Source organism: Protomyctophum parallelum (genome assembly GCF_964188405.1).
Source record: "Protomyctophum parallelum genome assembly, chromosome: 10".
NCBI classification, from domain to species: Eukaryota; Metazoa; Chordata; class Actinopteri; order Myctophiformes; family Myctophidae; genus Protomyctophum; species Protomyctophum parallelum.
Genome location: NC_139704.1, coordinates 53287315 through 53310001, shown reverse-complemented (window position 1 = coordinate 53310001; position 22687 = coordinate 53287315). Strand labels below are relative to the sequence as shown.

General features: G+C 41.9%; 1 protein-coding gene and 1 long non-coding RNA gene across 2 annotated transcripts in view; both read left to right on the top strand.

Annotated features, from left to right (window-relative positions):
• Positions 1 to 22687, top strand: part of LOC310865923 (post-GPI attachment to proteins factor 2-like) — a gene marked incomplete at its 3' end in the record, with an annotated part of 295033 nt that overhangs the window by 8249 nt on the left and 264097 nt on the right.
• LOC310865953 lies at positions 7136 to 11341 on the top strand. Its single transcript, XR_014569860.1, has 3 exons — positions 7136 to 7236; positions 7624 to 7710; positions 11211 to 11341. It is a non-coding gene; the product is annotated as an uncharacterized lncRNA (long non-coding RNA).

Here is a 22687-nt window from a genome sequence, read left to right as displayed (position 1 = left end):
GGGAAATGGTTATAGAGCTGTTACTGATTTTGTCCACTTGAGGGCGTCAGAGACCCTATTTTCCTTTGAGGGACAAAGGCCGTTGAATAAGAACAGAACTCAGAACTTTGCAAGGGTGATAATGAATATAATGCTTTATGAAAACAATAGCAATCTCTAGCAGTCACTTTGGGACAAATAACATTTATTTCCCCTCAAAACTATTTAAATAGTAGTCTAGGCCGCACACGCAGTCACGCACACACGTACACACAGGTACAACCCAGCCCACGGCCCCGCCCCTACTTGAATAGTATGTCACTCCATTCATCCATCCTGTTTTAGGCTAACCCTAACCCTAACCCTAACCCTCCACTGTCATCTACCTAAACTCCTCATCCACTCCTTTCCCTCCCCCAGTGCCAGCCCCCCCTCCAACCCAGACTCATCCTAGTCTGTAACACTATGTGGACTCATGCGATATGGCCACTGGACTTGTGGAATATGGTCTCTGGACCTTAGTTTAGCACTGGGCCACGTGCAATAAGGGCTACGTGCAATATGGACAGGACAGATCATGTTTTTCTTCTTCCTCTCTTATCTTATTTATTACTTATTTAAATGACTACTGCTCAGTTCATTACTACTGTAATTAATGTATCCTCCTTGCTGACATGTTTGCACTATTGGTGAGATGCGAAAATAATTTTCGCTGTGCTGTACTTGTACTGTACATTGACAATAAATTGAATCTCATCTCTCATCTCGTCAGCCAATCACATCGCGTCGTTCTCCGCACGTGACCTGCCCCGCGTCATTTTGATTGAATGATTGAAAGCATTTGTGTCGGCGTCTTATCACGGCCAGGAGGAGGACCGACCATGTTGAATGAATCCTTTTCCACTCACGTCAGCAGGTTAACATTACAAACCATCCCTGACGGACCAGCGGCGGACCCCCTGGCTGTAGCCATTTAAACCCTGTGCTAACCGTACCTGCTACTGGTAAAGGATTTATCATTTTAGAAGGGCTTTCATAAACGGTGGATTTATTGCGTGGTTTGACAGAGGAACTGTTTTAAGTTGTTTTTTTGTTTTGAGAGAAAAGGTAGGCTATCGTTTGAACTGTGGAACATTTAGGAGTGAGCCTCTTGAGTTGTGTGAATTTAATCATTTCGTTTGGTTTGTATGTAGAAGGTTGCTGTGAAATGTAAGGTATTTAAACCAAATGTGTTGGAAAAAGTAACCTTTCAGTTGTGTTGACACACTGACGCCACACAGCTGAGTCAAATGACTAATTGGCATCACCAGTGCAATGGGATGAATCTAGAGTTGTAATGCATGCCGTCCATTGACAGCCCATTGATCCACATTGAATTTACAATCTGCTTGTATTAAACAATGCTAAACTCCCCAACGTTGCAGCTGTAGGGCAAGCTTGAATTATAGCCTACTCTCAATCTGCAAAGCAAATTTGTTTCATAAAAATACACCGTAGACGTGTTATAAGTGACGTTGAGCTACTTTCGGAAGCACTTGTTTTTAATTAATGGGTAGTGCTGCTGCCTCCTGCATTGTGACAAAACAGGTGGTAGGCATGGCTGTTCAGTGACTTCCAAAAGTACTCGACATTACTTGTAATTTGTATTTTAAATTGCTTTCTAGAAGCGGATAAGATATTGACTCTACAAACTATTGTGCATAGGGTTACATTTTGATATTGCACTTTTAAATATTCTTTAAAGGATCCCTGGTTAAAGACAAATAGGCCTATGCCGTAAGACATTATACTTAACCCTCTATAACAAATCTTAAAATGGAAACTATTTTATTTCTTTCATAAATAAATAATCTTTCACTTTCACTGCCCCTGTTGCAAGTTGATTTATGTCATGTCCATATGGTCTATCCCTATGGAATGCATACCGTATGCTAATAAAAAACAGCTTAATACTTCCTAAGATTAATATAAGCATCAAAGCAATATTTTAAATACTTTTTTATGCATTCCATGGCGCTGGACCACACATGGACATCATCAACCTGCAACGGGAACAGTTCCTATGGAGTAAAATATTCTCTATTTATGAAAGAAATAATATATTGAAGGTGTTATGTTACAGAAGGTTTATTTTTACATTTTAGTTATAGATGTCTTAAGGAATATTTGTCTTATGTTTCTATTACTGTGAGTGATATGGTCAGCTTCTGATGTCTTTCTTTCTTTCTAGATGTGGATGGAGATGACCATAGATGCCCTGGTCTCCTGTGTCCCCATGTCTGAGTGGCCTCCAGACCGACCACCCCATCCTGGCTGCTAAGATGTCCATGTGAAGGTCACCAGGGTTCTGAGTGGCCTCCAGACCGACCACCCCATCCTGGCTGCTAAGATGTCCATGTGGACATGTGTTTGTATAGAGAGAAGCATGGCTGAAGAGCTTTGCATATCAGTCGTTTCTTGCTGCTGCCAAAGTCAAATTGTGATTTCTGTAGTGTTTAGTACATGGCCGCTTATGAGATGTAGATATAAGTACACCTGACTGGTGGAAATAGCCTTGTGATACATACTGGGTGTGCTCTTTGGTCCTTCACAAAACAAACAAACAAAAGCTGCACAAAATGCCACAAACTCACTAAAAGCTGCACAAAATCACACAAATCAAGGGATGTCCGACAGTCCGTGTCAAACTCCTAATTGCCGTTTATCAACAGATATATATATATATATATATATATATATATATATATATATATATATATATATATATGCAGGCTTTTTCCAGTGGTGGAAACCTCACTCAAAAGTTTTACTTAAATAAAAGTAGGCTATAAATACTGCAATATAGAAATACTCCGTTACAAGTAAATTCAACATGTACTCGAGTAAAGGTACAAAGGTTTTGGTATAAAAATGTACTTAAAATACCAAAAGTAATTATTAATAATTACTCATGCAAGGGTTAGGGTCTAAATCTAAATCTAAAATTATCTAATCTCTCATCTCAAGTTTTCAAATGTATAAAAATCATTTGAAAATGGCAGATCTACAAGCTCACATGTGTCTTATTGTATTGTGAGCTTGTAGATGTTTTTAATGTAAAAAAATAAATAAAGTAAAATTAAGGGTTAGGGTTATTACTTTTTAATGCCGTTATCGGCGGACAATATCGGACATCCCTAACAAAAAAAAATATCAAATGTGTCAATACATTTCAAAGTGCCACTAAAACTTCACCAATAAATAAAAAAACATCCACAAGTTCCATAAATTAAATGCCACAAAGGTTTGACAAACATGCCGAAAAAATGAAGAAATTAAAAAAAATACGTTTCATAAACATCTTCTGCCGTATGTCCATAGAACAAGCCAGTACAGTGTGTCATTGTCTAGGTCACCTAAGCCACGATCACCATTCGGTGGCCGGTATTTGGGGCAAATGGTCATTACGTGTTCCACAGTCTGTAGTGGATCCTCGCATTCACAGTGGGCACTGTCCGAGATGTCCCACTTCTGCTTTGAGGGTTGTCCACTCCTTGCAGGGGAGGTGCTGGCAAAGAACATATTTGGGGTCCTCAATGTATTCCACTGGTCCCTCTGTCTTGCCTTCACCCAGGATGCCTTGGAGGTGTCAGCTGGTGTTGTGTGGAGCAGTTCTTGGGCCTGTGTTGGCAAAGGGGCACCGTGACTTGAGGCACGTGTGCTGTGGCAAAGGGTGCCGTGACTTGGTGTGTGTGTGTTGTGGCAAAGGGCACCGTGACTTGAGGCACGTGTGCTGTGGTGTCTCTGATGACCTTGTGGAGGAGATGGCTGGGATTCACTCAGCTGTGCCTTCCCGGTGAGGGCCAGCGTGGCTGCTTCTCGTCTGACCTCTGTTGGAGTGATTCCAGCGAGAGCAGGCAGTTTGTTTGGGGTGGCCCATCCTGTGTTGAGGGCAGCATCCAGCTTCTTGACATGAGAGCTACAGCTCCAGACTGGGGCACAGTACTCTGGTCGTCTGCATAGCCATACTACATTGATGTTGTTGCAGGGAGGTCTTGGATGTAGCTGTTGAACAGCAGTTACTGGTGTGGAACCGAAAAGCTTCACAAACAGGTGTTTCAGGAGGTTTCTTTTTACTGGACGATTATTGTCGCTTAAATAAATTGCAATTAAATATTTAAGTGTGGCCCGGATGGTTAGCTCAACTGTCTGGGCACCTAGGCTGCCAAGCCAGCCGGATGGCGTGCTGCGGGTTCGACTCCCGACGGCCTTTGCCGCGTGTCACTCCCCATCTCTTTCCCCCTTTCCTGTCTATATACTGTTCACTATCAGTAAAGGCATAAAAAGCCCCAAAACCAACATGAGGGCTATGGCTCCAGACTGGGGCACAGTACTCAGCGGTGGGGAACACCAGAGTCTCGGTACCGGCTAGACGCCGTATCGGTGCGGCACAGGTGGTATCACCGAAGAGCACACCCTAATTAATCACGTCTAGGAATTTCAACAATTTAGGCACTTATCACATTTATCCAGAGTGACTTACAGTGAGCAACAACACATAGTAATACATCAAATTCATAAACAATTGTCATCAAGAATAAGAAGTAATCCAAGAACCTAACAGTAGACTATTGGCAGCAACAACAAGGGAGTGATGTGCGAAGCTCTTCAGCCGTTCATAGATGATAACCGCCATGTCTTTCTTCCAGATGTGTACTGCAGGTGTCCGCTGTCCAGGAATCTGCATTCCTCTGAAGACGACTCAAAGTAAGAGACCCTGTTAGGCCTGTCAAAAAGAACCCTAACTTAAACGTTTATTACTGTAAGTGATATGTTTAGCTTCTGTTTAAATGTTCTCTATAAATAAAAGTCTGATGTACTAGGATGTATATATGTTGTGACAGGATAGAATATATATCTGGCTCTTGGTCACTCTAATCAATCTTTCTTTGTTAGGATGAAGATCGCGGTGGATGTCGCTGGAACGCCGTTGCTGGACAGGGGGCGCACACACATACACACACATACACACACACACACACACGGAAAGGCTAATTTGGTGTGTTTTTTTTTTTCTTTGTTAGAATGGAGATATCGATAGACGAGCTGATGTTCCCTGGACAGAGATCCGTTCCAAAGCCCCCCCCCTGGGGGCTTCCTCAGAGGACTCTGATGAGCTGTGAGTAGGAACAGTTCTTGCTTGTTTCTGAGGATGGATAACTGCTTTTGTTCTGTTATGGCACGAAGAATGCCATTTACAGTAATCCAAATGTTTTAAATATTTTATGGTAAATCTAAATGACTCCGCACAATAGTTTGAGAGTCAATATCTCATCTGCTTTTAGAAGCACTTGAATACAAATTACAAAAGATGTTGAGGACTGTACATGTGTTGATGCCTCCTAGTGGCACTGTGGTTGAATGTCTGTCAGCTTTCCAAGCTAATCAAAGTCTTAACCCATTCTGGGCGGGGTTCCCTATTTGTACCTTACCCCCTCAGGCCGGGAACCCATATTTGGGTTCTGTACAGTATGTACAGTATTCAAAAATGTAAAAATTTTGATTCTGCTATATCAATATTTGAAGTTTTTCAGAAACCTTAGGTCAGGATTTAGAGGCGTTTTTAGAATCGGCCTTAGGCCTGAATGGGTTAATGACACTTTTGTAACCACTTTAACCCCAGCATCCCTATTCTGGGGGAGCGTTCAGCAAAAATAGCAGATCTACAAGCTCGCACTGCGTTGCAACATGTTGTGAGCTTGTAGAGCTAATGGTTTCTTTCTCTCTCTCTCAGGATGGAGATCATAGTAGACACAGCTGGAGCCTCTAGAGATGGAGATCTGCAGGTCTGTCCATGGATGGATGGGAGGACGGAGGACGGAGATCTGGGTAGACGCTGGAGGACTTCGGACCTGGGCCTGCCTGGTGAGGAACTAGGGATGTCAGGGGTTAACCGGTTAACCGGTTAGCCGACCGTTAAGAAACATCCGGATATTTTTATCAGCTTTTAACGGTTAATTTGCATAATAATAAATGCGTGTTCTGATCTTAAATCCCTTTATTTTAGATCGTTTTTAGTAATTGTACAACATAAACATTACAGAGACTGTAGTTGTCACTGTACAATACTTTAAAACAGTTGTCATGTTGCACACATGCCTAAAATTGCTATTTGCGCCGCCCAGCTTGTCGCACTCCAGGCTACATGAACAGCGCTCGGGCTCAATGTCCCTGTTCTCTGTTGTACTTCAATGGCTAGTTGGCTACAAGTTACAACGGTAGCTTTGCGGTAGTCAAAATGTAAGCGAGTGACAGCGAGACGAGATGAACACATGTCGACCGTATCAATGCAGAGACCTACATTATTAAATCCATTATTGGCCATTTGGCCTGGAGGGAGAACGTTTACAGCCGCCGCTGCCGCTTCCTCCTCCTTCTCCTCCTATCCGTCTCCACACTGGCACGGCTTACGGCTATCAAAAGTTAGCCATGTGCTATCGATGTTTGAGGGTTTTCTCGTCAGCGAAAAGTCAACAAACGGAACACGGTGACATGCATGCTGATCTTCCTTAATAATAAAAAAAGGCTTAGCCCATGCGTCCAGTGGCTTTATAGGTATAGGTTGCTCGGATCTGGACTGGATTTATTTATGTTTTGTTGGACTAGAACCGGCGGACCTCTGTACTGTAGACGCGCAGATGCATGCATCATGCAGATGCGATGCGTTGTTTATTGATGATTAAGCCAGAAGCCTACAACAATTTATTTATATTGTTAAATGTTGCTTTTTTGTTTGTCTTTTATAAAAGGAGCATAAATAAATGTATGCCATTCGTCTACCAACTTTAATTATGTAGCCTGCTATACATGCATATTACATTTGGGGTAGCCTATTAAAAAAAGAAAAAAATCAACCACTATCCGTTAATGAACCGGTTAATCCTAACGGGTAACCGGTTGGGAAACTATCCGTTACTGACATCCCTATGAGGAACTCAACGGTACGAACCGCTTTAGGGTTAGGGCTTTTTTAGGCTTCGTAAAAAGCCAATAATCGTCCGTTGCCGATAATTGGTCGATCCCTATTCTTAAACGTTACTGTAAGTGCATGTGTATGTTGTGACAGGACACGCACACACAGCAAAGCTAATTTGTGGTGTGTCTCTTTCGTTCTTTGTTAGAATGGAGATCTCAGCCGATGCCCGAGATCCGAAGCTTTCCCCGGGTGTTTCCGCTGAGGACTTCTGGGTCGCTGGGAGGCTCGGACGGAGCTGGAAGGTTCGGTAGACGCCACTGGAACCCGTTTAGGCCTGTCAGAATCTAAGGTTTTATAATGGCCGATTTAATTGTCGTCATACTAACATTCTAAATAAAACCTTGGCTTTTGTAGGCTTTGTAAACAAAAAGCTGCACATGGCATAATTCAATAACTTTATACACTAAAAAAGATAAGTAAATTACAAAGCTTGTAGATCGGTTGCTTCCATTATTTCTTTAAAATGTTTGAAAATATATAAACATTTTCAACATGGAGACGATTATGACTATTATCTCTAAAAAAGTATTACTTGGCGATTAGGTAATTGTGACAGGCCTAAATCCTTCTAGTTGTGTTTTTATATCATGTTCTGTAATCAGTTAGGGTTGACTACAGACTTTTTTTAGGAACAAGATCATCATGCCGGTGAAGAGCACGTTTCTAGCCAATGGAGCAACTATTTCCGATCACCTTTGGAGTTACATCACAGCAAGGTAACTATACAACACACACACACACACACACACACACACACACACACTATGATCATGACATCAGCTTGTGACTGCAACTTGTTCTTGTTCCTGTTCGCAGATGACTCGGCACTGCTAGTCTCGGACAGGAACAAACTGCAGGTTGAAAAGGCCCTCAGCTCTGAATTCGGTAGAATCTGTACCTGGCTCGCTGATAACAAACTATCCTTACACCTGGGAAAAACTGAATCCATTCTCTTTGGATCTAATAGTAATCTCAGCAAGGCAAATGGCTTCTTGGTTAGAGTTGGTGACAATGTTATCACACGTAAAGATGAAATTACCTACCTAGGTTCCATCCTGGAGGCTAATCTTTCCGGTGATAAAATGGCCACCATCGTAATCAAAAAAGTCAACCGAAGAACAAGATTCCTTTACAGGATCTCCTCACTGTTCAACAAAAACACCTTGAAGACCTTAACGGGAGCCCTCGTACAAAGTTTCTTTGACTATGCATGCACCTCCTGGTACCACAGCACCTCAAAGGCCCTTAAAACTAGGCTCCAGACTTCCCAAAACAAACTGGTCAAGCTCCTACTTGGCCTCACCCCCCGAACCTACCTCACTCCTGCCCACTTTGACAGGCTGGAATTAGGGCTGGGCGATATGACAAAATCTCATATCACGATATAGAATTTATTTTATCACGATAACGATATACTCACGATATAGCATATTTTTTACGATACCTATTTTTTTATCTAAAAGAATTGATTTTTGTTCAGGTCGAGTACTTTACTGTACTTGGGCTGTACTGTACTGTACTGTACTGTACTGTACTGTACTGTACTGTACAAGCTCTCCTCCCTGGCCTCTGTCTGTGTTAGGCTGCACAACAGTGACACTTGGTGGTGACAATAGTTATGCTATTTCGTGCTCGGATACAGGGACAGGGACACACATAGCTGTCTATAATGGTTGCACCACTCAAAAAACAATTAAATTCACATTATCCAGTCTACTTATATGAATATAATACTGATGCCCTTCCCATGCACAGACAGGCCCAAAGCAAGTACAAAAATATTACAAAATAAAATGTATATAATAATAATTAGAGGCTGAACTCAATTGTTCAGCCTCTGTAGACATTTTTAAAGCACAGCTCAAGACCCACTTCTACAACATTGCTTTTAATTGATCTTTTATTTTTTGTTATTCATGTCCTCACTGTATTGCATCACTGCTTGTTTTTTAATGTCGTTGCCTTGCTTTTCTTTTTTTCTCCATTGCTCTGTAAAGCACTTTGAGAGCTGCATTTCATGTCATGAAAGGTGCTATACAAATAAAGTTTTATTAGTATTATTAATAATTATTATTATTATGACAATTAAAAGGAAAAAAGAAAGAAATAAGACGTTGCCATTCAGACACATAAGTACAGGCCTGTGTCTGCATTAAATTGGCTTAAGGAAAAAATAAATATCTCATGTCACAGTTTGTCACTACAGTTGTTTCAGTTCATTTAAGCTCTGTATAGGGAATCAACATGTTCTGTTGTAGTTATAGTTTAGTTTGTTAAAGACGTTGGGCAGCTTAACGATGTTTAATTGACTACAGGCGATAGAGTGAGAGAGAGTGAGAGAGAACGCGATCTTGTCGTCAACTCTCCATGCCCACAGCTGTGCGTAAATCAGGGGGGCAGTCAGCCAGATATTTCGTGAAGCCTCATTTGAAATCGGTAGTTCATATAATGGCCTGTTGTGGCGCTGGACCGGACCCAAAAAGCCCCATAGCTCCATAGAGGCCCATGTATTTTGGCCCAACTTCACCTAGACTGTATTACCTTAATAAACATGGTCATGAATACTTTCTTCTTCCAGTCACTAGTTTAAAGTCTCATTTCTAATGTCATAATATTCTTTTTGGAAAATTATGGTCCCATTAATTAAAAAAATGACCATAAAGAAAAAAAAACATCGCGTATGTTCTGAGGGGCGTGGCTACCATTACAGTCTATGATCGGGATTCCCCTCCCACTCGAGTCAAAATAAAAACCAACGGAGAAGAAGGGGGGAAGTCCCGCCTCGTTGTCTGGGCAGCCAATGACCAGCTGGTATACAAAACGGAGCCAGCCAATGGCCAGCTGGTACCAAAGATGGCGACTTACATCAGGAATTAGCATATTATTACAGGCTTCATTTTACGTTCATGTTAGACCCGGGGAACGCTTTGTCCATATTTTTTACAGTCTATGGCGTAAATGGGAGTCTGGGACGAGTGGGGCTTTTTCTTTTCCTTTTTTTTTGATGATCACAACAAAGTCAGCGTCTTGTGTTGTTGTTGTAAGCTGTTGCTGAATTAAGGACTTTTCAAATGGAATAATTTATTTGGAACAATAAAACAAGACAGACGCAGCAGGAGGACTGCACAGGTAAGAGGAACGTCTTCGTCTTGGAAGAAGTTTGCAGTGCACCCCCGACGACGGACAAGCTTATTGTTCAACTGTGTAAAACATGCGTGGCTCACGCAATTTATCAATTTGACCCAACATGAAACCTGCATTTATAACAGTGAATGACCGGTTACTTTAGGGCGCGTTCGGAAATAGCGCACTAGGCGCACTGTGCAATGCAAACTGATAGATGAGTTCGCTCCGGTGTGGTATTTCCGAACGTGCCCCTTACACCGCTCTGAATCTCGTCAGCCATCATCATCATCTCCCTCTTTTAGGTGCAAGCACCACCTCGGCTTGTGTTGTGGTCGTGTTGGCCTTAGAGTATATAATAGAGAAGACATCCGAAAGGTGTTGGCTCACTGTTTTCAGTGCGCGCGGTGGGCTGCTGGGCATGCCGTATATAAGCGCTGTGACGTAAAATACTGCCGTAAAGCGAAACGGCGATATAAGCGATATAGCTTTTTTTTCGTGATAGACATTTTCTATCGAAAATACGATATATATCGTCATATCGCCCAGCCCTAGCTGGAATGGCTTAGGGTCGACGACTGAGTACAGCATCTTGCAATGGGTCTGGTCCACAAGATTCGATACACCACCAAGATACCCATGTACCTGTCTAGATACTTCCTTAATGTTAACGAAGTCCACACCCACAACACCAGAGGGAGTGCAACGAACCATGTACAACCCAGATTCGGCACTAACAAGGGACTAAATTATTTTCACTCCTATGCCCCCAAAATGTGGAACGCCCTACCAACAGTCATTAAGACATGTGAATCCCTTGACTCCCTTTTTCCCCCTCACTGTATAAGTTTATTTTCCCTCCCTTCCCCATAGTGTCTTATTTGTACGTCTCTAAATGTTTTGATTAATTGAACATGGTGGACCCTCTTGTAAACAAGTGTAATGCTTAATTGGATCGTCCACTTAAAGTTAACAGTCTTTGTATTGAGTTTGTGCTTGACATGTACTGTAATTCTGCAAACTGTTAATAAATATTTCAATCAATATTGTTTTATGAACAAAGTAGTAATGAGCATTTCTTTCTTTTCTTCAGGACGTTGCTGGTCTCCTGTGTGGCTCCATCTGGAGGTCACCAGGGTTCTGAGTCACTCAGATCCTGACTGGTAGTGGTGATATGTAGATGTGATCAATCAGGGCTCTTTGAAAATAATAAACAATACAATAATAAACCAATATAAATAACTAGATAATAATATAAATAAATGGATAAAACGAACGATAAAAAAATAGATAAATAATGGATAAATTAAAATAGTAAAAAATAAATAAAATAAATAAAATAAATAAAATAAATAAAATAAATAAAATAAATAAAATAAATAAAATAAATAAAATAAATAAAATAAAATAAATAAGTAATACACAAAATAAATAAGTAATACACAAAATAAAATAAAATAAGTAATACACAAAATAAAATAAAATAAGTAATACACAAAATAAATATAATTAATATAGACAATAATACATAAAATAAATTAAATTATCAATATAGTAATGCATAAAATTAGTAATAACAGTAATACATAAAATAAATGCATAAAAATAAAATTAGTAATAACAGTAATACATAAAACAAATACAATTTGTAATGCATGAAGTAAAATTAGTAATAACATAGTAATCCATCAAATAAATACAATTCGTAATAAAGTTATACATAAAATTAGTAATAACATAGTAATATATAAAATACAATTGATACAATAGTAATACATAAAATAAATACAATTTCTTTGTATTGTAATTATAGAATTACTTAAAAAAACAAACGTATCAATCACATCTACATATCACAACCAGGCTATATTGCCAGCAGGCAGGTGGACTGTAGACTCACTACAGCTGTCACAATGTGGTAAACTGTGTTTTGACCCAACTGGCCTCCAAGGAGAGGCGAGCATGGAGCCGGACATCTGATGATACACGAGAGAAGACGCCATAGTAAAAAAAAGAAATGTAATTAAAGTAATATGTTTCATGTTGATTGTACTTTATTCATGATGCCATATATCTGTAAATCATTATTTTCTTGTTAATAAATTATTGCATTTATACCCGGGTGTCCGTTATGGGTCCATTACCCCTAGATCAAATGGTTCATAATAAGGATGAGGAATACAGTGGTACTATTTACATGTTTAAGGAATATTTAGTTATAGTTAATGTATTTTACACATTTAGACCTTCTAAAACCTAGCCTAAGGTTTTCTGAAAACCTTCAAATTATTTTTGAAACAATAAAGGATGTAGACGGGTGGATCCCGGCATGAATGGTATAAGGTTTTGTATTGAGGTTTCACCAGGTCTAAATGGGCTAAAAGGAGGCCTCAGGTATTCAAAGGTTTTCACCCCAAGGTCTCTACAGAATGACCTGGCTTATTAATATTAATGCTGACAATCTCCCAGAACAGAGCCATGCCACCAAACATGAATGTTGAATATTGTAATTAAATTACTGTATTCAATTTTAAATTGTATTACATGTTTTTACCACGAAGACCAGACTGAATTTTAAGTAATAAGACTGTTTGGCTTGTTGTAGTGTGGTACTTTTCCTCCAGGAAATGACTCTGTACTCCTTTGAAAACTTTAGAAATTAGAATAACTTAGTTATTAAATGTTCTGATGCAAATGGACCTCAATGTAAACGAGTCTTTAATAATGTTTTTTTTATTTAACCAGGCAGAACAAATAATGTAATAAAATATAATTTAACAATCTAATGAATAGATCTAGTTTATTAATAGAAAAACTAGTTATTAGATAATACAATAAATAATAGACAAGGTATTTATTTTCTTAAATAAATACATATTTAAAATGTATTAATGAATAGAACTAGTTTGAACTAAATGGAACTAGTTATTTAATACAATAAAGAATACTAGACAATGTTTATTTTCTTAAACCAGGCAGAACAAATAATGTGAATTAATGGATCTATTTTATTAATAGGACAATTAGTTTTTAGTTATTTTTATTATAAGTTATTTAATTAGTTTCCGGTGTGTTACATTGAAGTCGGTGAACCCATAGGCGCAATAGCCACAGGGACGCAGGGGACGAGTCCCCTGCCAGCGTCACATTGGTCCCCCCCAGATGAGTTAGGGGGTCCCCCCTGGCTGGGGGGGTCCCCCCCTGTATCCCCCCTGGCTCCAAAGTTATCTTAGGAGTAATACTTTTGAAATCCTGCGTTCATAAACGCGATATATTTTGAAGCATATATTTGATCCACCCCTGTTTAAATCCCAAAATGGTTTGGCCTGTTCTGTGTTTTCGGAAGTTTGGGAGTTGTTACACCGCCATCAGTGACCCAATGTGCTTTGCACTCTGTAATGATTCTAATAATACAGGAACAGGATTCAATAGGTCACCGCTTTTGGTGTCATGCACCACTTTTGGTGTATTGGCTATCAGTAGATGAATGGATTTACTTTATCCTTTTCATGTCAAGGACCCCCAAATGGACACGTATTAGCCTGCGGACCCCCCCCATTTGAAGAGAAGAGAAGGACCCCCATAAGAGAAGATTTATAGTTTTATACAGCTCGGACGGACCCTATTGTAATGCCATGTCTAGCGGTGGGATGGGATGGGACTAATTTAAAAAACTGAGAGCGTCCACATGACATGCCACAAACTATCATGTAGTTGTACCTCTGGGGGTCCCCGGACCCCACTTTGGGAATTATATTATTATTTTGGGGGATTTGGGGAAAGGAGGAGATCGACGCCGGTCACGCCGCTATTAAGCAAAACTGTCAACATGCAGGTAAGGCGCTGCAGGTTTTTCTTTCCTCTCGAGTTGCATGGGTTTAACACTAACTATATATGTTGATGTTAAAACATCCTCTCCTGAAAACTTCCCAGGTGTTGTACATTTTATATAGGATAGGCTAACTTACAGATCAGATGGTCAGTGAGTTTTGACCTGTTCGAGGCGCTGCTGATAATGTGGTTAAACTTTTACGTTCTGAGACAAATGGGGAGGAGGAGGAATCACAGCCAGGTATTTCATAATAATAATAATAACTGTGCCAAAACGCAGTTTTGTATGTACATTGAGTCACTGGAACGGGTGCATTCCTCCATTCCTACATCCCGCCATTCCGACATCCCCCCATTCCGACATGCCCCCATTCCGACATGTTGCCATTCCGACATCCCCCCATTCCGACACATTTTAGTCCCACCATTCCGACAGTCCACAAATCTTAAATGTATTTTCAAGGCAATTTTTTAAGGGGTGTGTAGCAACTTATAATGTAATAATCAGCTCATAATTTAATTAAAAGACGAGCACATAACTTAATAGATTTTTCTATAATGTAATAATGTGTTACATTAAGAACCTCCACATAGGCGACTCATACTGTAATAAAACTTCATAATGCAATAATGTCTTTATAATATATGAGCTGATTATGAGTTTTTATTACATTTTAGCCATGATACTGACATGACACTGACCTTGACACTGACCATGACACTGACATGATACTGACCATGACACCGACCATGACACTGACATGACACCGACCATGACACTGACCATGACACTGACATGATACATCAGGGGTCCCCAAACTTTTTCCTGTGAGGGCCACATAACTTTTCCCTTCTCTGATGGGGGCCGGGGTCAGTTTGTAACAGAAAAAGTGTGACGATCGCAGGGGTGCCTAAACGTAAACATTAATTTTTTTCTCCAGAAAGCCACACATAACCAAATATTAATAACCAGTGCACGTACTGTACATGCAGCACTACAGGGCTGCATAGTGCATGTACTGTACATACAGCAGTGCCAGGGTTTCCTGCACAATGTTGTTGGCATGGCGCTGCGCCATGCTTGAAATAAATCGCCTCCCAGTGTCCCCCTGAAGGCTCATACATAGTCTGGATTTACGGTGGTGGGGTGACCACCGAACTACAACATGCCGTCACGAGCCGCGGTGAAGAGCAAACCACCGCCACCGCTCCAGCCCTTCTCTCTGTTTTTACTCACCACCGCTCAACGTTATTTCAGCTCCGGTGGTCAGCTCACCACCGGAGCGGTGGTCACCTTACCACCGAAAATCCAGACTATGAATAGGCCTTTAGTGCCTCCCCAGTGTCTCCCCAGTGTCTCCCCAGTGTCTCCCCAGTGCCTCCCAGTGTCCCCCTGAGTGCCTCCCTGAATGCCTCCCCAGTGCCTCCCCAGTGTCCCCCTGAGTGTCTCCCCAGTGCCTCCCAGTGTCCCCGAGTGCCTCCCCAGTGTCTCCCCAGTGCCTCCCCAGTGCCTCCCAGTGTCTCCCCTGCAGTGCCTCCCCAGTGTCCCCCTGAGTGTCTCCCCAGTGCCTCCCCAGTGTCTCCCCAGTGTCTCCCCAGTGCCTCTCAGTGTCCCCCTGAGTGTCTCCCCAGTGCCTCCCAGTGTCCCCCTGAGTGCCTCCCCAGTGTCTCTTATCTAAATAAATAAAATAAAAAATATAAAAAATAATATTTATATTAATATAAATAATAATAAATAAATAATAAATAAATAGTTGTAAACCATTTGTACTATAATCAATAAACCATAAAAATAAAAATAATAATAATAATAAAAAAATAAAAAATAATAAAAAATAATAATAATAATATTTATATTAATATAAATAATAATACATAAATAAATAAATAAATAATAATAAATAAATAAATAGTTGTGATCTGTCGGAATGGTGGGACTTTTTCTGCCGCGGGTCCCTGTCGGAATGGTGGGACTTTTTGCTGTCGGAACGGTGGGATGTTTACAAATATGGAGCATACCACCATTCCGACAATTAGAAGTCAATGTAGGAGTGGCGGGATGTAGGAATGGAGAGTGAACACCCACTGGAACAACCTCTCAGTCCGACCCCAAACCCTAACCATAACCCCACGTTTTTGTGGTTAGACCCCCCCATCCCCCCCTCCCCTAGGGTGGTGGGGGGGACGGGGGGGACGGATTTTTATTTGTCCCCCCCTAGCGTTCGGTCCGTGTTGCGCCTCTGGGTGAACCTATAGAATTCTGTGACTGTACTGCCGATCTTCAAGCTCAGAACGTTGGCTGTTTTCACACCTGCTAGTGATTACATCAACAAACAACACAGGGAGCTACAGCTGACGTACGTGACGCCATTCTGTAGCTGCCTGTAACGAAATGCACCCTGTAACTCTGAAAGTATTCAGAGTAACACATGGAACCAAATGGACCCTTACGGGTCTGGAGAACAAGGAGCAGTGCATGGGGATTTAAACAACAAACCTTTTGTGAGTGAGTACCGATACGGTTGTTTATAAACTGGTACAATGTGGCTTTACAATGAATTTAACTGTCTGGTTTTATGCAACGTGCTGAAGGGCTTTGATAGACTGGGAACTGTATTGGAACTGAACTGAAAGGTGTGGAGTATTAAGTAGCTCTAAGCTCTGGTCCATAGCTCTAATGCATTGCATTTCATTAGAGCTATGGACCAGAGCTATGGAGTAACTACTAACTAGCCCTGAAACATGACTCTCAAACGGGGTTCGTTTGGGAAATCCACAGTTGCACACCGGGAGCGCACTCCCTATTAGTCTGCATTGACAGGGCGGTCAGTGTGCCGATATCGAACACAGAGGTCCACACTCCTCCCGACCGATAGGGGCGCGTAGTTGAAAGCCAATGGCAAAATAACAGCTCGGATAAAAATGCTTTTTATTAAACAACGCGGGATGCAGCAATGCTAATCGCTGTACCAACACATTTCTAACACCCGTGGCACATGTGGCGAGGACTTTATATTTGGAATCTGAGTGTTTATGTACACGTTTGGACTGTAAATGTAGCTAGCGATTGCGTAAAACAGGCTGCAGTTGCGCCATGACTGTCATGATAATCATGACAGTGTCATGACACTGTCATGATAATCATGACAGTGTCATGACACTGTCATGATAATCATGACAGTCATGTTTCAGGGCTAGAACAGAACCAATATCTTTGACTAGGGCCTTCAAATACAGTACTTTTCTAACAGACGGAAGGCAATTGATATTTTTACTTTTGGAAATGAATATGGAAGAAACAAATTTTTTCAGACGGGCAGCACTGGTTGGCAGGTATAAATACACTTTAAGACCAACATATTTGTGCCAGCATTGTGATTAGATTTATTTTATTTTTCTAAACAGTCTACAAAGTAATTTGAGCTAAAGTTGTCAAATAATTGTCTGAGCTTGTAGATCTGGTATTTTTGAAAAGTCAAGAAAATGTGGCGCAGATCTTTGAATATATATTCTTTTAACTCATATCTTTGCTTCTGGGGGTCCCTGGAACAACATCTTTTCAGATGGGGGTCGGCCGCCATCATTTTTGTCACAGGCCTGCTGCCGCTCGCCGTCGACCACTTCAGTGTGACCTCGGTCAACCTGCCCACCTCTCTGACCCCGTGGTCTGCACTGACCCCATCGGTGACCTCTGACCCATGGTCTGACTGCAGAGACCCTATCGGTAAGTCAGTCGACGCTCGTTAAATCGATAAATGGCTAAACTGTTGAAGATGGAGTGTAAGTGATGTGTTTAAAGCCAGTCTTAATTTTGCAAATTTCATAGTCCTTTGAATAATTTTTTTTTCATATTTTTGTCATCTAAAATGTTTTAGTGTGTCTACTGAATATCAAGATTTTAGTTGATTTCATTCTGCTGTGCAATTTTCGTCTACAGTTGAATTTGTTGACAAAACAATGTATTTTGGCAGGCCTTAACCCATTTAGGCCTGACATCGAAATTTAAAGAATGTCTTCTAAATTCTGACAGTTTTCTGAAATAACTATGTTTCTGTATCAGTGGTGCTCCATATTTCATGTCAATGACCCCAAAAATGATATGTAATTGGCCACCGACCCCCATCTGAAAATATGTTGTTCCAGGGACCCCCCCAGAAGCAAAGCTTTGAGTTAAGAATGTTCGCTCTGAAAAGAGTTGTGCCACATTTTCGCGATTTTTCAAAAATAGCAGACCTACAAGCTCGTAGCGCGGCACTCGGTGCCGCGCTACGAGCTTGTGTGTGTTTTTAATTCAGCCAGTGTTCCCAGGTGGAAGATGGAATGACCCAGAACCTCCTTAACCTTTTTTATTTTTTTCTTGCCAGCTGACGCCCAGGGCAACCTCACAGAGGAGGAGGAGGAGGAGATCAGGGAGCAGATGAACTTCCTCAACTCACGCTGGGAGAGCCTCCGAGTGGCCAACATAGACCGACAGGCCAGGTACACACACACACACATGCGAGCACAGTCACACACACACACACACATGCGCGCACGGACAAACACACACACTGTGGCGCTCTGTGCCTTTAACACTACCCTACGTCACATGCCCGCACACTACGAGAGCGAGAATGAATGAACGGAACGGGCGCGCGCTTTGAGGAGTTTGCTGTTGTCAGCTGTCAGCTCAGCTGTCCGCTGCTCGCGTCCGTGTGTAGCCTACCTCTGGCTTGTGAGAGAAAAACGTTCTGTAGTTTGTAGCCCGCTGTGGGTTAGTCACTCACACAATCCAAGAAGTGAGTTGTAGTAATTTCCCCAACGGAGCGTGGCTGCTCGTCCGACGCCCGGTTTCATCCCAGAAGGTTTCGATGAAGAAACGCCAACCTGCATCAACTGTCAATTTACAATTTACAATTTAGGCATTTAGCAGACGCTCTTAATCCAGAGTGACTTACATTAAGCAAGAACAAAAAAGCATGGGAATACATCACATATATAAAAAGCATTTATCATGAAACATGCGTAAGCTAAGAACGTAACAGTGGAATATCTATATAATGAAACTATACATATAAACTATACATAATACTACTATGCTATACATATGTACTATGATGTGCTATGACTACATACAATGCAATTATAGTGCTGTCTTCATAACATGCTATAAGTCTGTATCAAATGCTATCTAAGTCTACAGAAATGCTATCTAAGGGGGTAGGGTAAGTGCTATGGGCCACGAGTCTGAAAAGGTGGGTTTTCAGACTACGGCGGGAGTAAGGGATTCCACAGCGCTCTGACCGCGACTGCCTGACGTTTTGACTGACTGGTTTCTTTTATTTGAGGTGGGGAACATTCATTAAGTCTGATATTGGTGTTGCGTGCTTGAACATTCTTTGTGCGTCATATTGCATTTGAACATTATTGGTTCACACTTGAGTGACGCGGGAACTGAACATTGACTGCAAGAAAACATTTGAACATTCATTATTTGATAGTTTCGTGACTTCACTATGTCTAATGTAAACTAACTGGTTAATCGATCGATAAGGCTATCAGTGATCAATGAATGATTGAATTGCTAATTGACATCCCTACTCCCAGGCCCTGGCCAGCCTCTCGTGGCCCCCGGGGGAGTTCTACCAGGCCGAGCCCAGACACCTGCTGCCTCATGTGGGATGGAACTCTGAGCGCGTCAGACCCTGCTCAGCCTGCAGATCCCAGCCTGGCACCCAGAGCCTGCCTGCTACGGTCAGTGCAGTTTATTCATTCATACGCAGGCACGCACAGACTACACACAGACAGACCATTGAGTCACATCGCTACCGCACACTTTGAACTGGCCAAATATGTACAGGTGTATACACACACGCACACACACACACACACACTACAACACACACAATACCAGTAAGACACCTGAGGGCGAGAAGCGACCTCGAGGTTGCGTGCACGCATCCACCTGGGTGACAGCATATCTTAATTTTCGGACCTGTTGAGAACTCTAGTTTTCGCCGGCTGCCGGGCGCGGCTGCACTAATAACTTTTGGGCAGGCCCGTCTAGAGTTTAATGGACAGGTATCAGTCAACAGGCCCGTCTAGGGTTTAAATGGACAGGTATCAGTCAACAGGCCCGTCTAGAGTTTAAATGGACAGGTATCAGTCAAAAAGGAGACATCGAAGAGGAAGGATGGATGGGGAAGGATCAACATATGGAATGTCAGAACAGGTCAGCTCCATATATGGAGATCTAAGAGTATGAGTTTTGAGGTCAGATGTAGAGTTGTTGGCCAATATTGATGACATCAGCGATCTCCATACATGGGCTTAATATTGATGACATGTGGGATCTCCATCCCTGATGATGAAACGTGATGTCACATGCTCTCTCACCCTGGGTGTGACTAACACACACTGACGGGAAATGCACAATTCCATACTTAACTGCGACACACACACACACACACACACACGCACGCACGCGCGTCCTATCATTCATTGGAAGGACAATATCAGTCACCAGAAGCAGAGACGTGTGTTTTCAACATGGAGTTTGAAGTTGAATGGCCTTTGGCTTTAATAGATCAAATGAATATTAAATACTTAATCAAGCAACTTCACGGCAATTATATATTGTATTTTCTTTCGGACAGAGAGGCTATTCAGTGTTTTAGATAAATGAGAAGAGTCTGGGACGTGTGGAGCGTTGTCCAGGGTGTTTTAGAGAAGTGAGAAGAGTCTAGGACGTGTGGATCATTGTCCAGGGTGTTTTAGAGAAGGGAGATGAGTCTAGGACGTGTGGAGCATTGTCCAGGGTGTTTTAGAGAAGAGTCTGGGACGTGTGGAGCGTTGTCCAGGGTGTTTTAGAGAAGGGAGATGAGTCTGGGACGTGTGGAGCATTGTCCAGGGTGTTTTAGAGAAGGGAGAAGAGTCTGGGACGTGTGGAGCGTTGTCCAGTGTGTTTTAGAGAAGGGATAAGAGTCTGGGACGTGTGGTGCGTTGTCCAGGCTGTTTTAGAGAAGGGAGAAGAGTCTAGGATGTGTGGAGCGTTGTCCAGGGTGTTTTAGAGAAGGGATAAGAGTCTTGGACGTGTGGAGCGTTGTCCAGGGTGTTTTAGAGAAGGGATAAGAGTCTAGGATGTGTGGAGCGTTGTCCAGGGTGTTTCAGAGAAGAGTCTGGGACGTGTGGTGCGTTGTCCAGGGTGTTTTAGAGAAGTGAGAAGAGTAGAGAGGACGTAGATCAAGGCAAGAAATAAATAAGAAGCTCGTTCCACACACGGGTTTCTCTTAGTGGGTCTCTCTAATCTTATTACAATACAAATAAGGGTTTTCCAGATGTATACAAGTTTGTTTCACAAACGTGCTGAATTTGAAGTTTTTCCAGAAAACTTAGTTCAGTTTTTAGAAGGCGTTTTTAGAATTGGCCTCGGTCCAAAATGTGTTAAGTTAAATTCATATTCTTTTGTTTCATTTCATGGCCTTCCTGCCCTCAAAGAATGACGTGACGAGATCTGCTATTTTCGGTAATTCGAAAGAGTATTTGAAGTGATCAAACTAGCAATAGAAGTTTAGAAGCATCTTCCACAAACACGAATGGTCTCAGTTAACAGTTCTACTGCGTTAACCGCTATTTAAGCCGTTCGGCCTAAAATATCATCTTTGCATTTTCAGTCTTGAGATTTTATTTAGCTTTCATACACTGTCTTAGAATAATTACTAAGAATCACCCTAAAACTAAGTTAATGTTGTGTGAACTCAGCCATCCACTGTCTTATAGGCAATTCACACTATGGTCCCGGGTGCGCACTCGGGACCACTTGGCAGATGTTGTGGTTGTGTGAATGATGCGTACTGTTCCCGGGAGCGGATTGCCCAACCGTCCCCGGGACCGCATGGGGGGGCGGGTCTCTGGACCGTTGAGGCAATGCAATTCAGTGTGTCTGGATTTATTTGAGACAATGTCGCACAGTTGAGGGTCAGTGTCCGTGCGCGCCAGCCATCAAGCACACCGTCATCAGGAGGATTAAATTGTGTTATGCAAGTGTACCCGGGTGCGCTGTTGAATCTCGGGTAATGTGAATCATGGCCATCAGGGTTCCAATTAAACGGATTCAGTCCGTCTCAGTGTGAATTGCCTATTAGACCAGTGGTTTTCAACCCTTTTCACATCAAGGTCCATTATTTATTTAATTATTCAGAATTTGAGCTACGGACCACCATTTGAGGACATTTAGCCTCTCAGACCCGAAACTAAACAATATTTTGTTATCGTTGGATAAGATGTTATCCACAATTCCAACTCACAGGTCCTGCACTGCACCTGGTGAGAGCAGGAGTGGACCTGGCGAGACTTAGGAGGGGCCCGGACAGGAGACATCCCACAGATTCTAGTCCTTCCACAGGCCAGACCTCCCAGTCCTGGCAGAGTGAGTAGTTCGGGAGCAGCGGACTGTGTGACCCTGTCTTTCCCTAATGGGACTGATCGAGGGTAGCTACTGGGACGTAAGTTGGGACTTGATCACCCCGGCTGGGTCACCTGAGTGATGTTGGGAGACCAGAAACCCTGATGACCTTGGGACACATCAATGAGCATACGTCCCAGGTGTATCCATGCCATGTTTTTTAGTTCATGCAGTATTGATGTTGGTACCATTAGGAGAGATAACAGGCAAATGTTGATCAAAATAATTATTCTACATTCTCTAATTGTTTAGACTTTCTGTACAATTGTGTAAATTAACTGATGCAGATGTTTGAC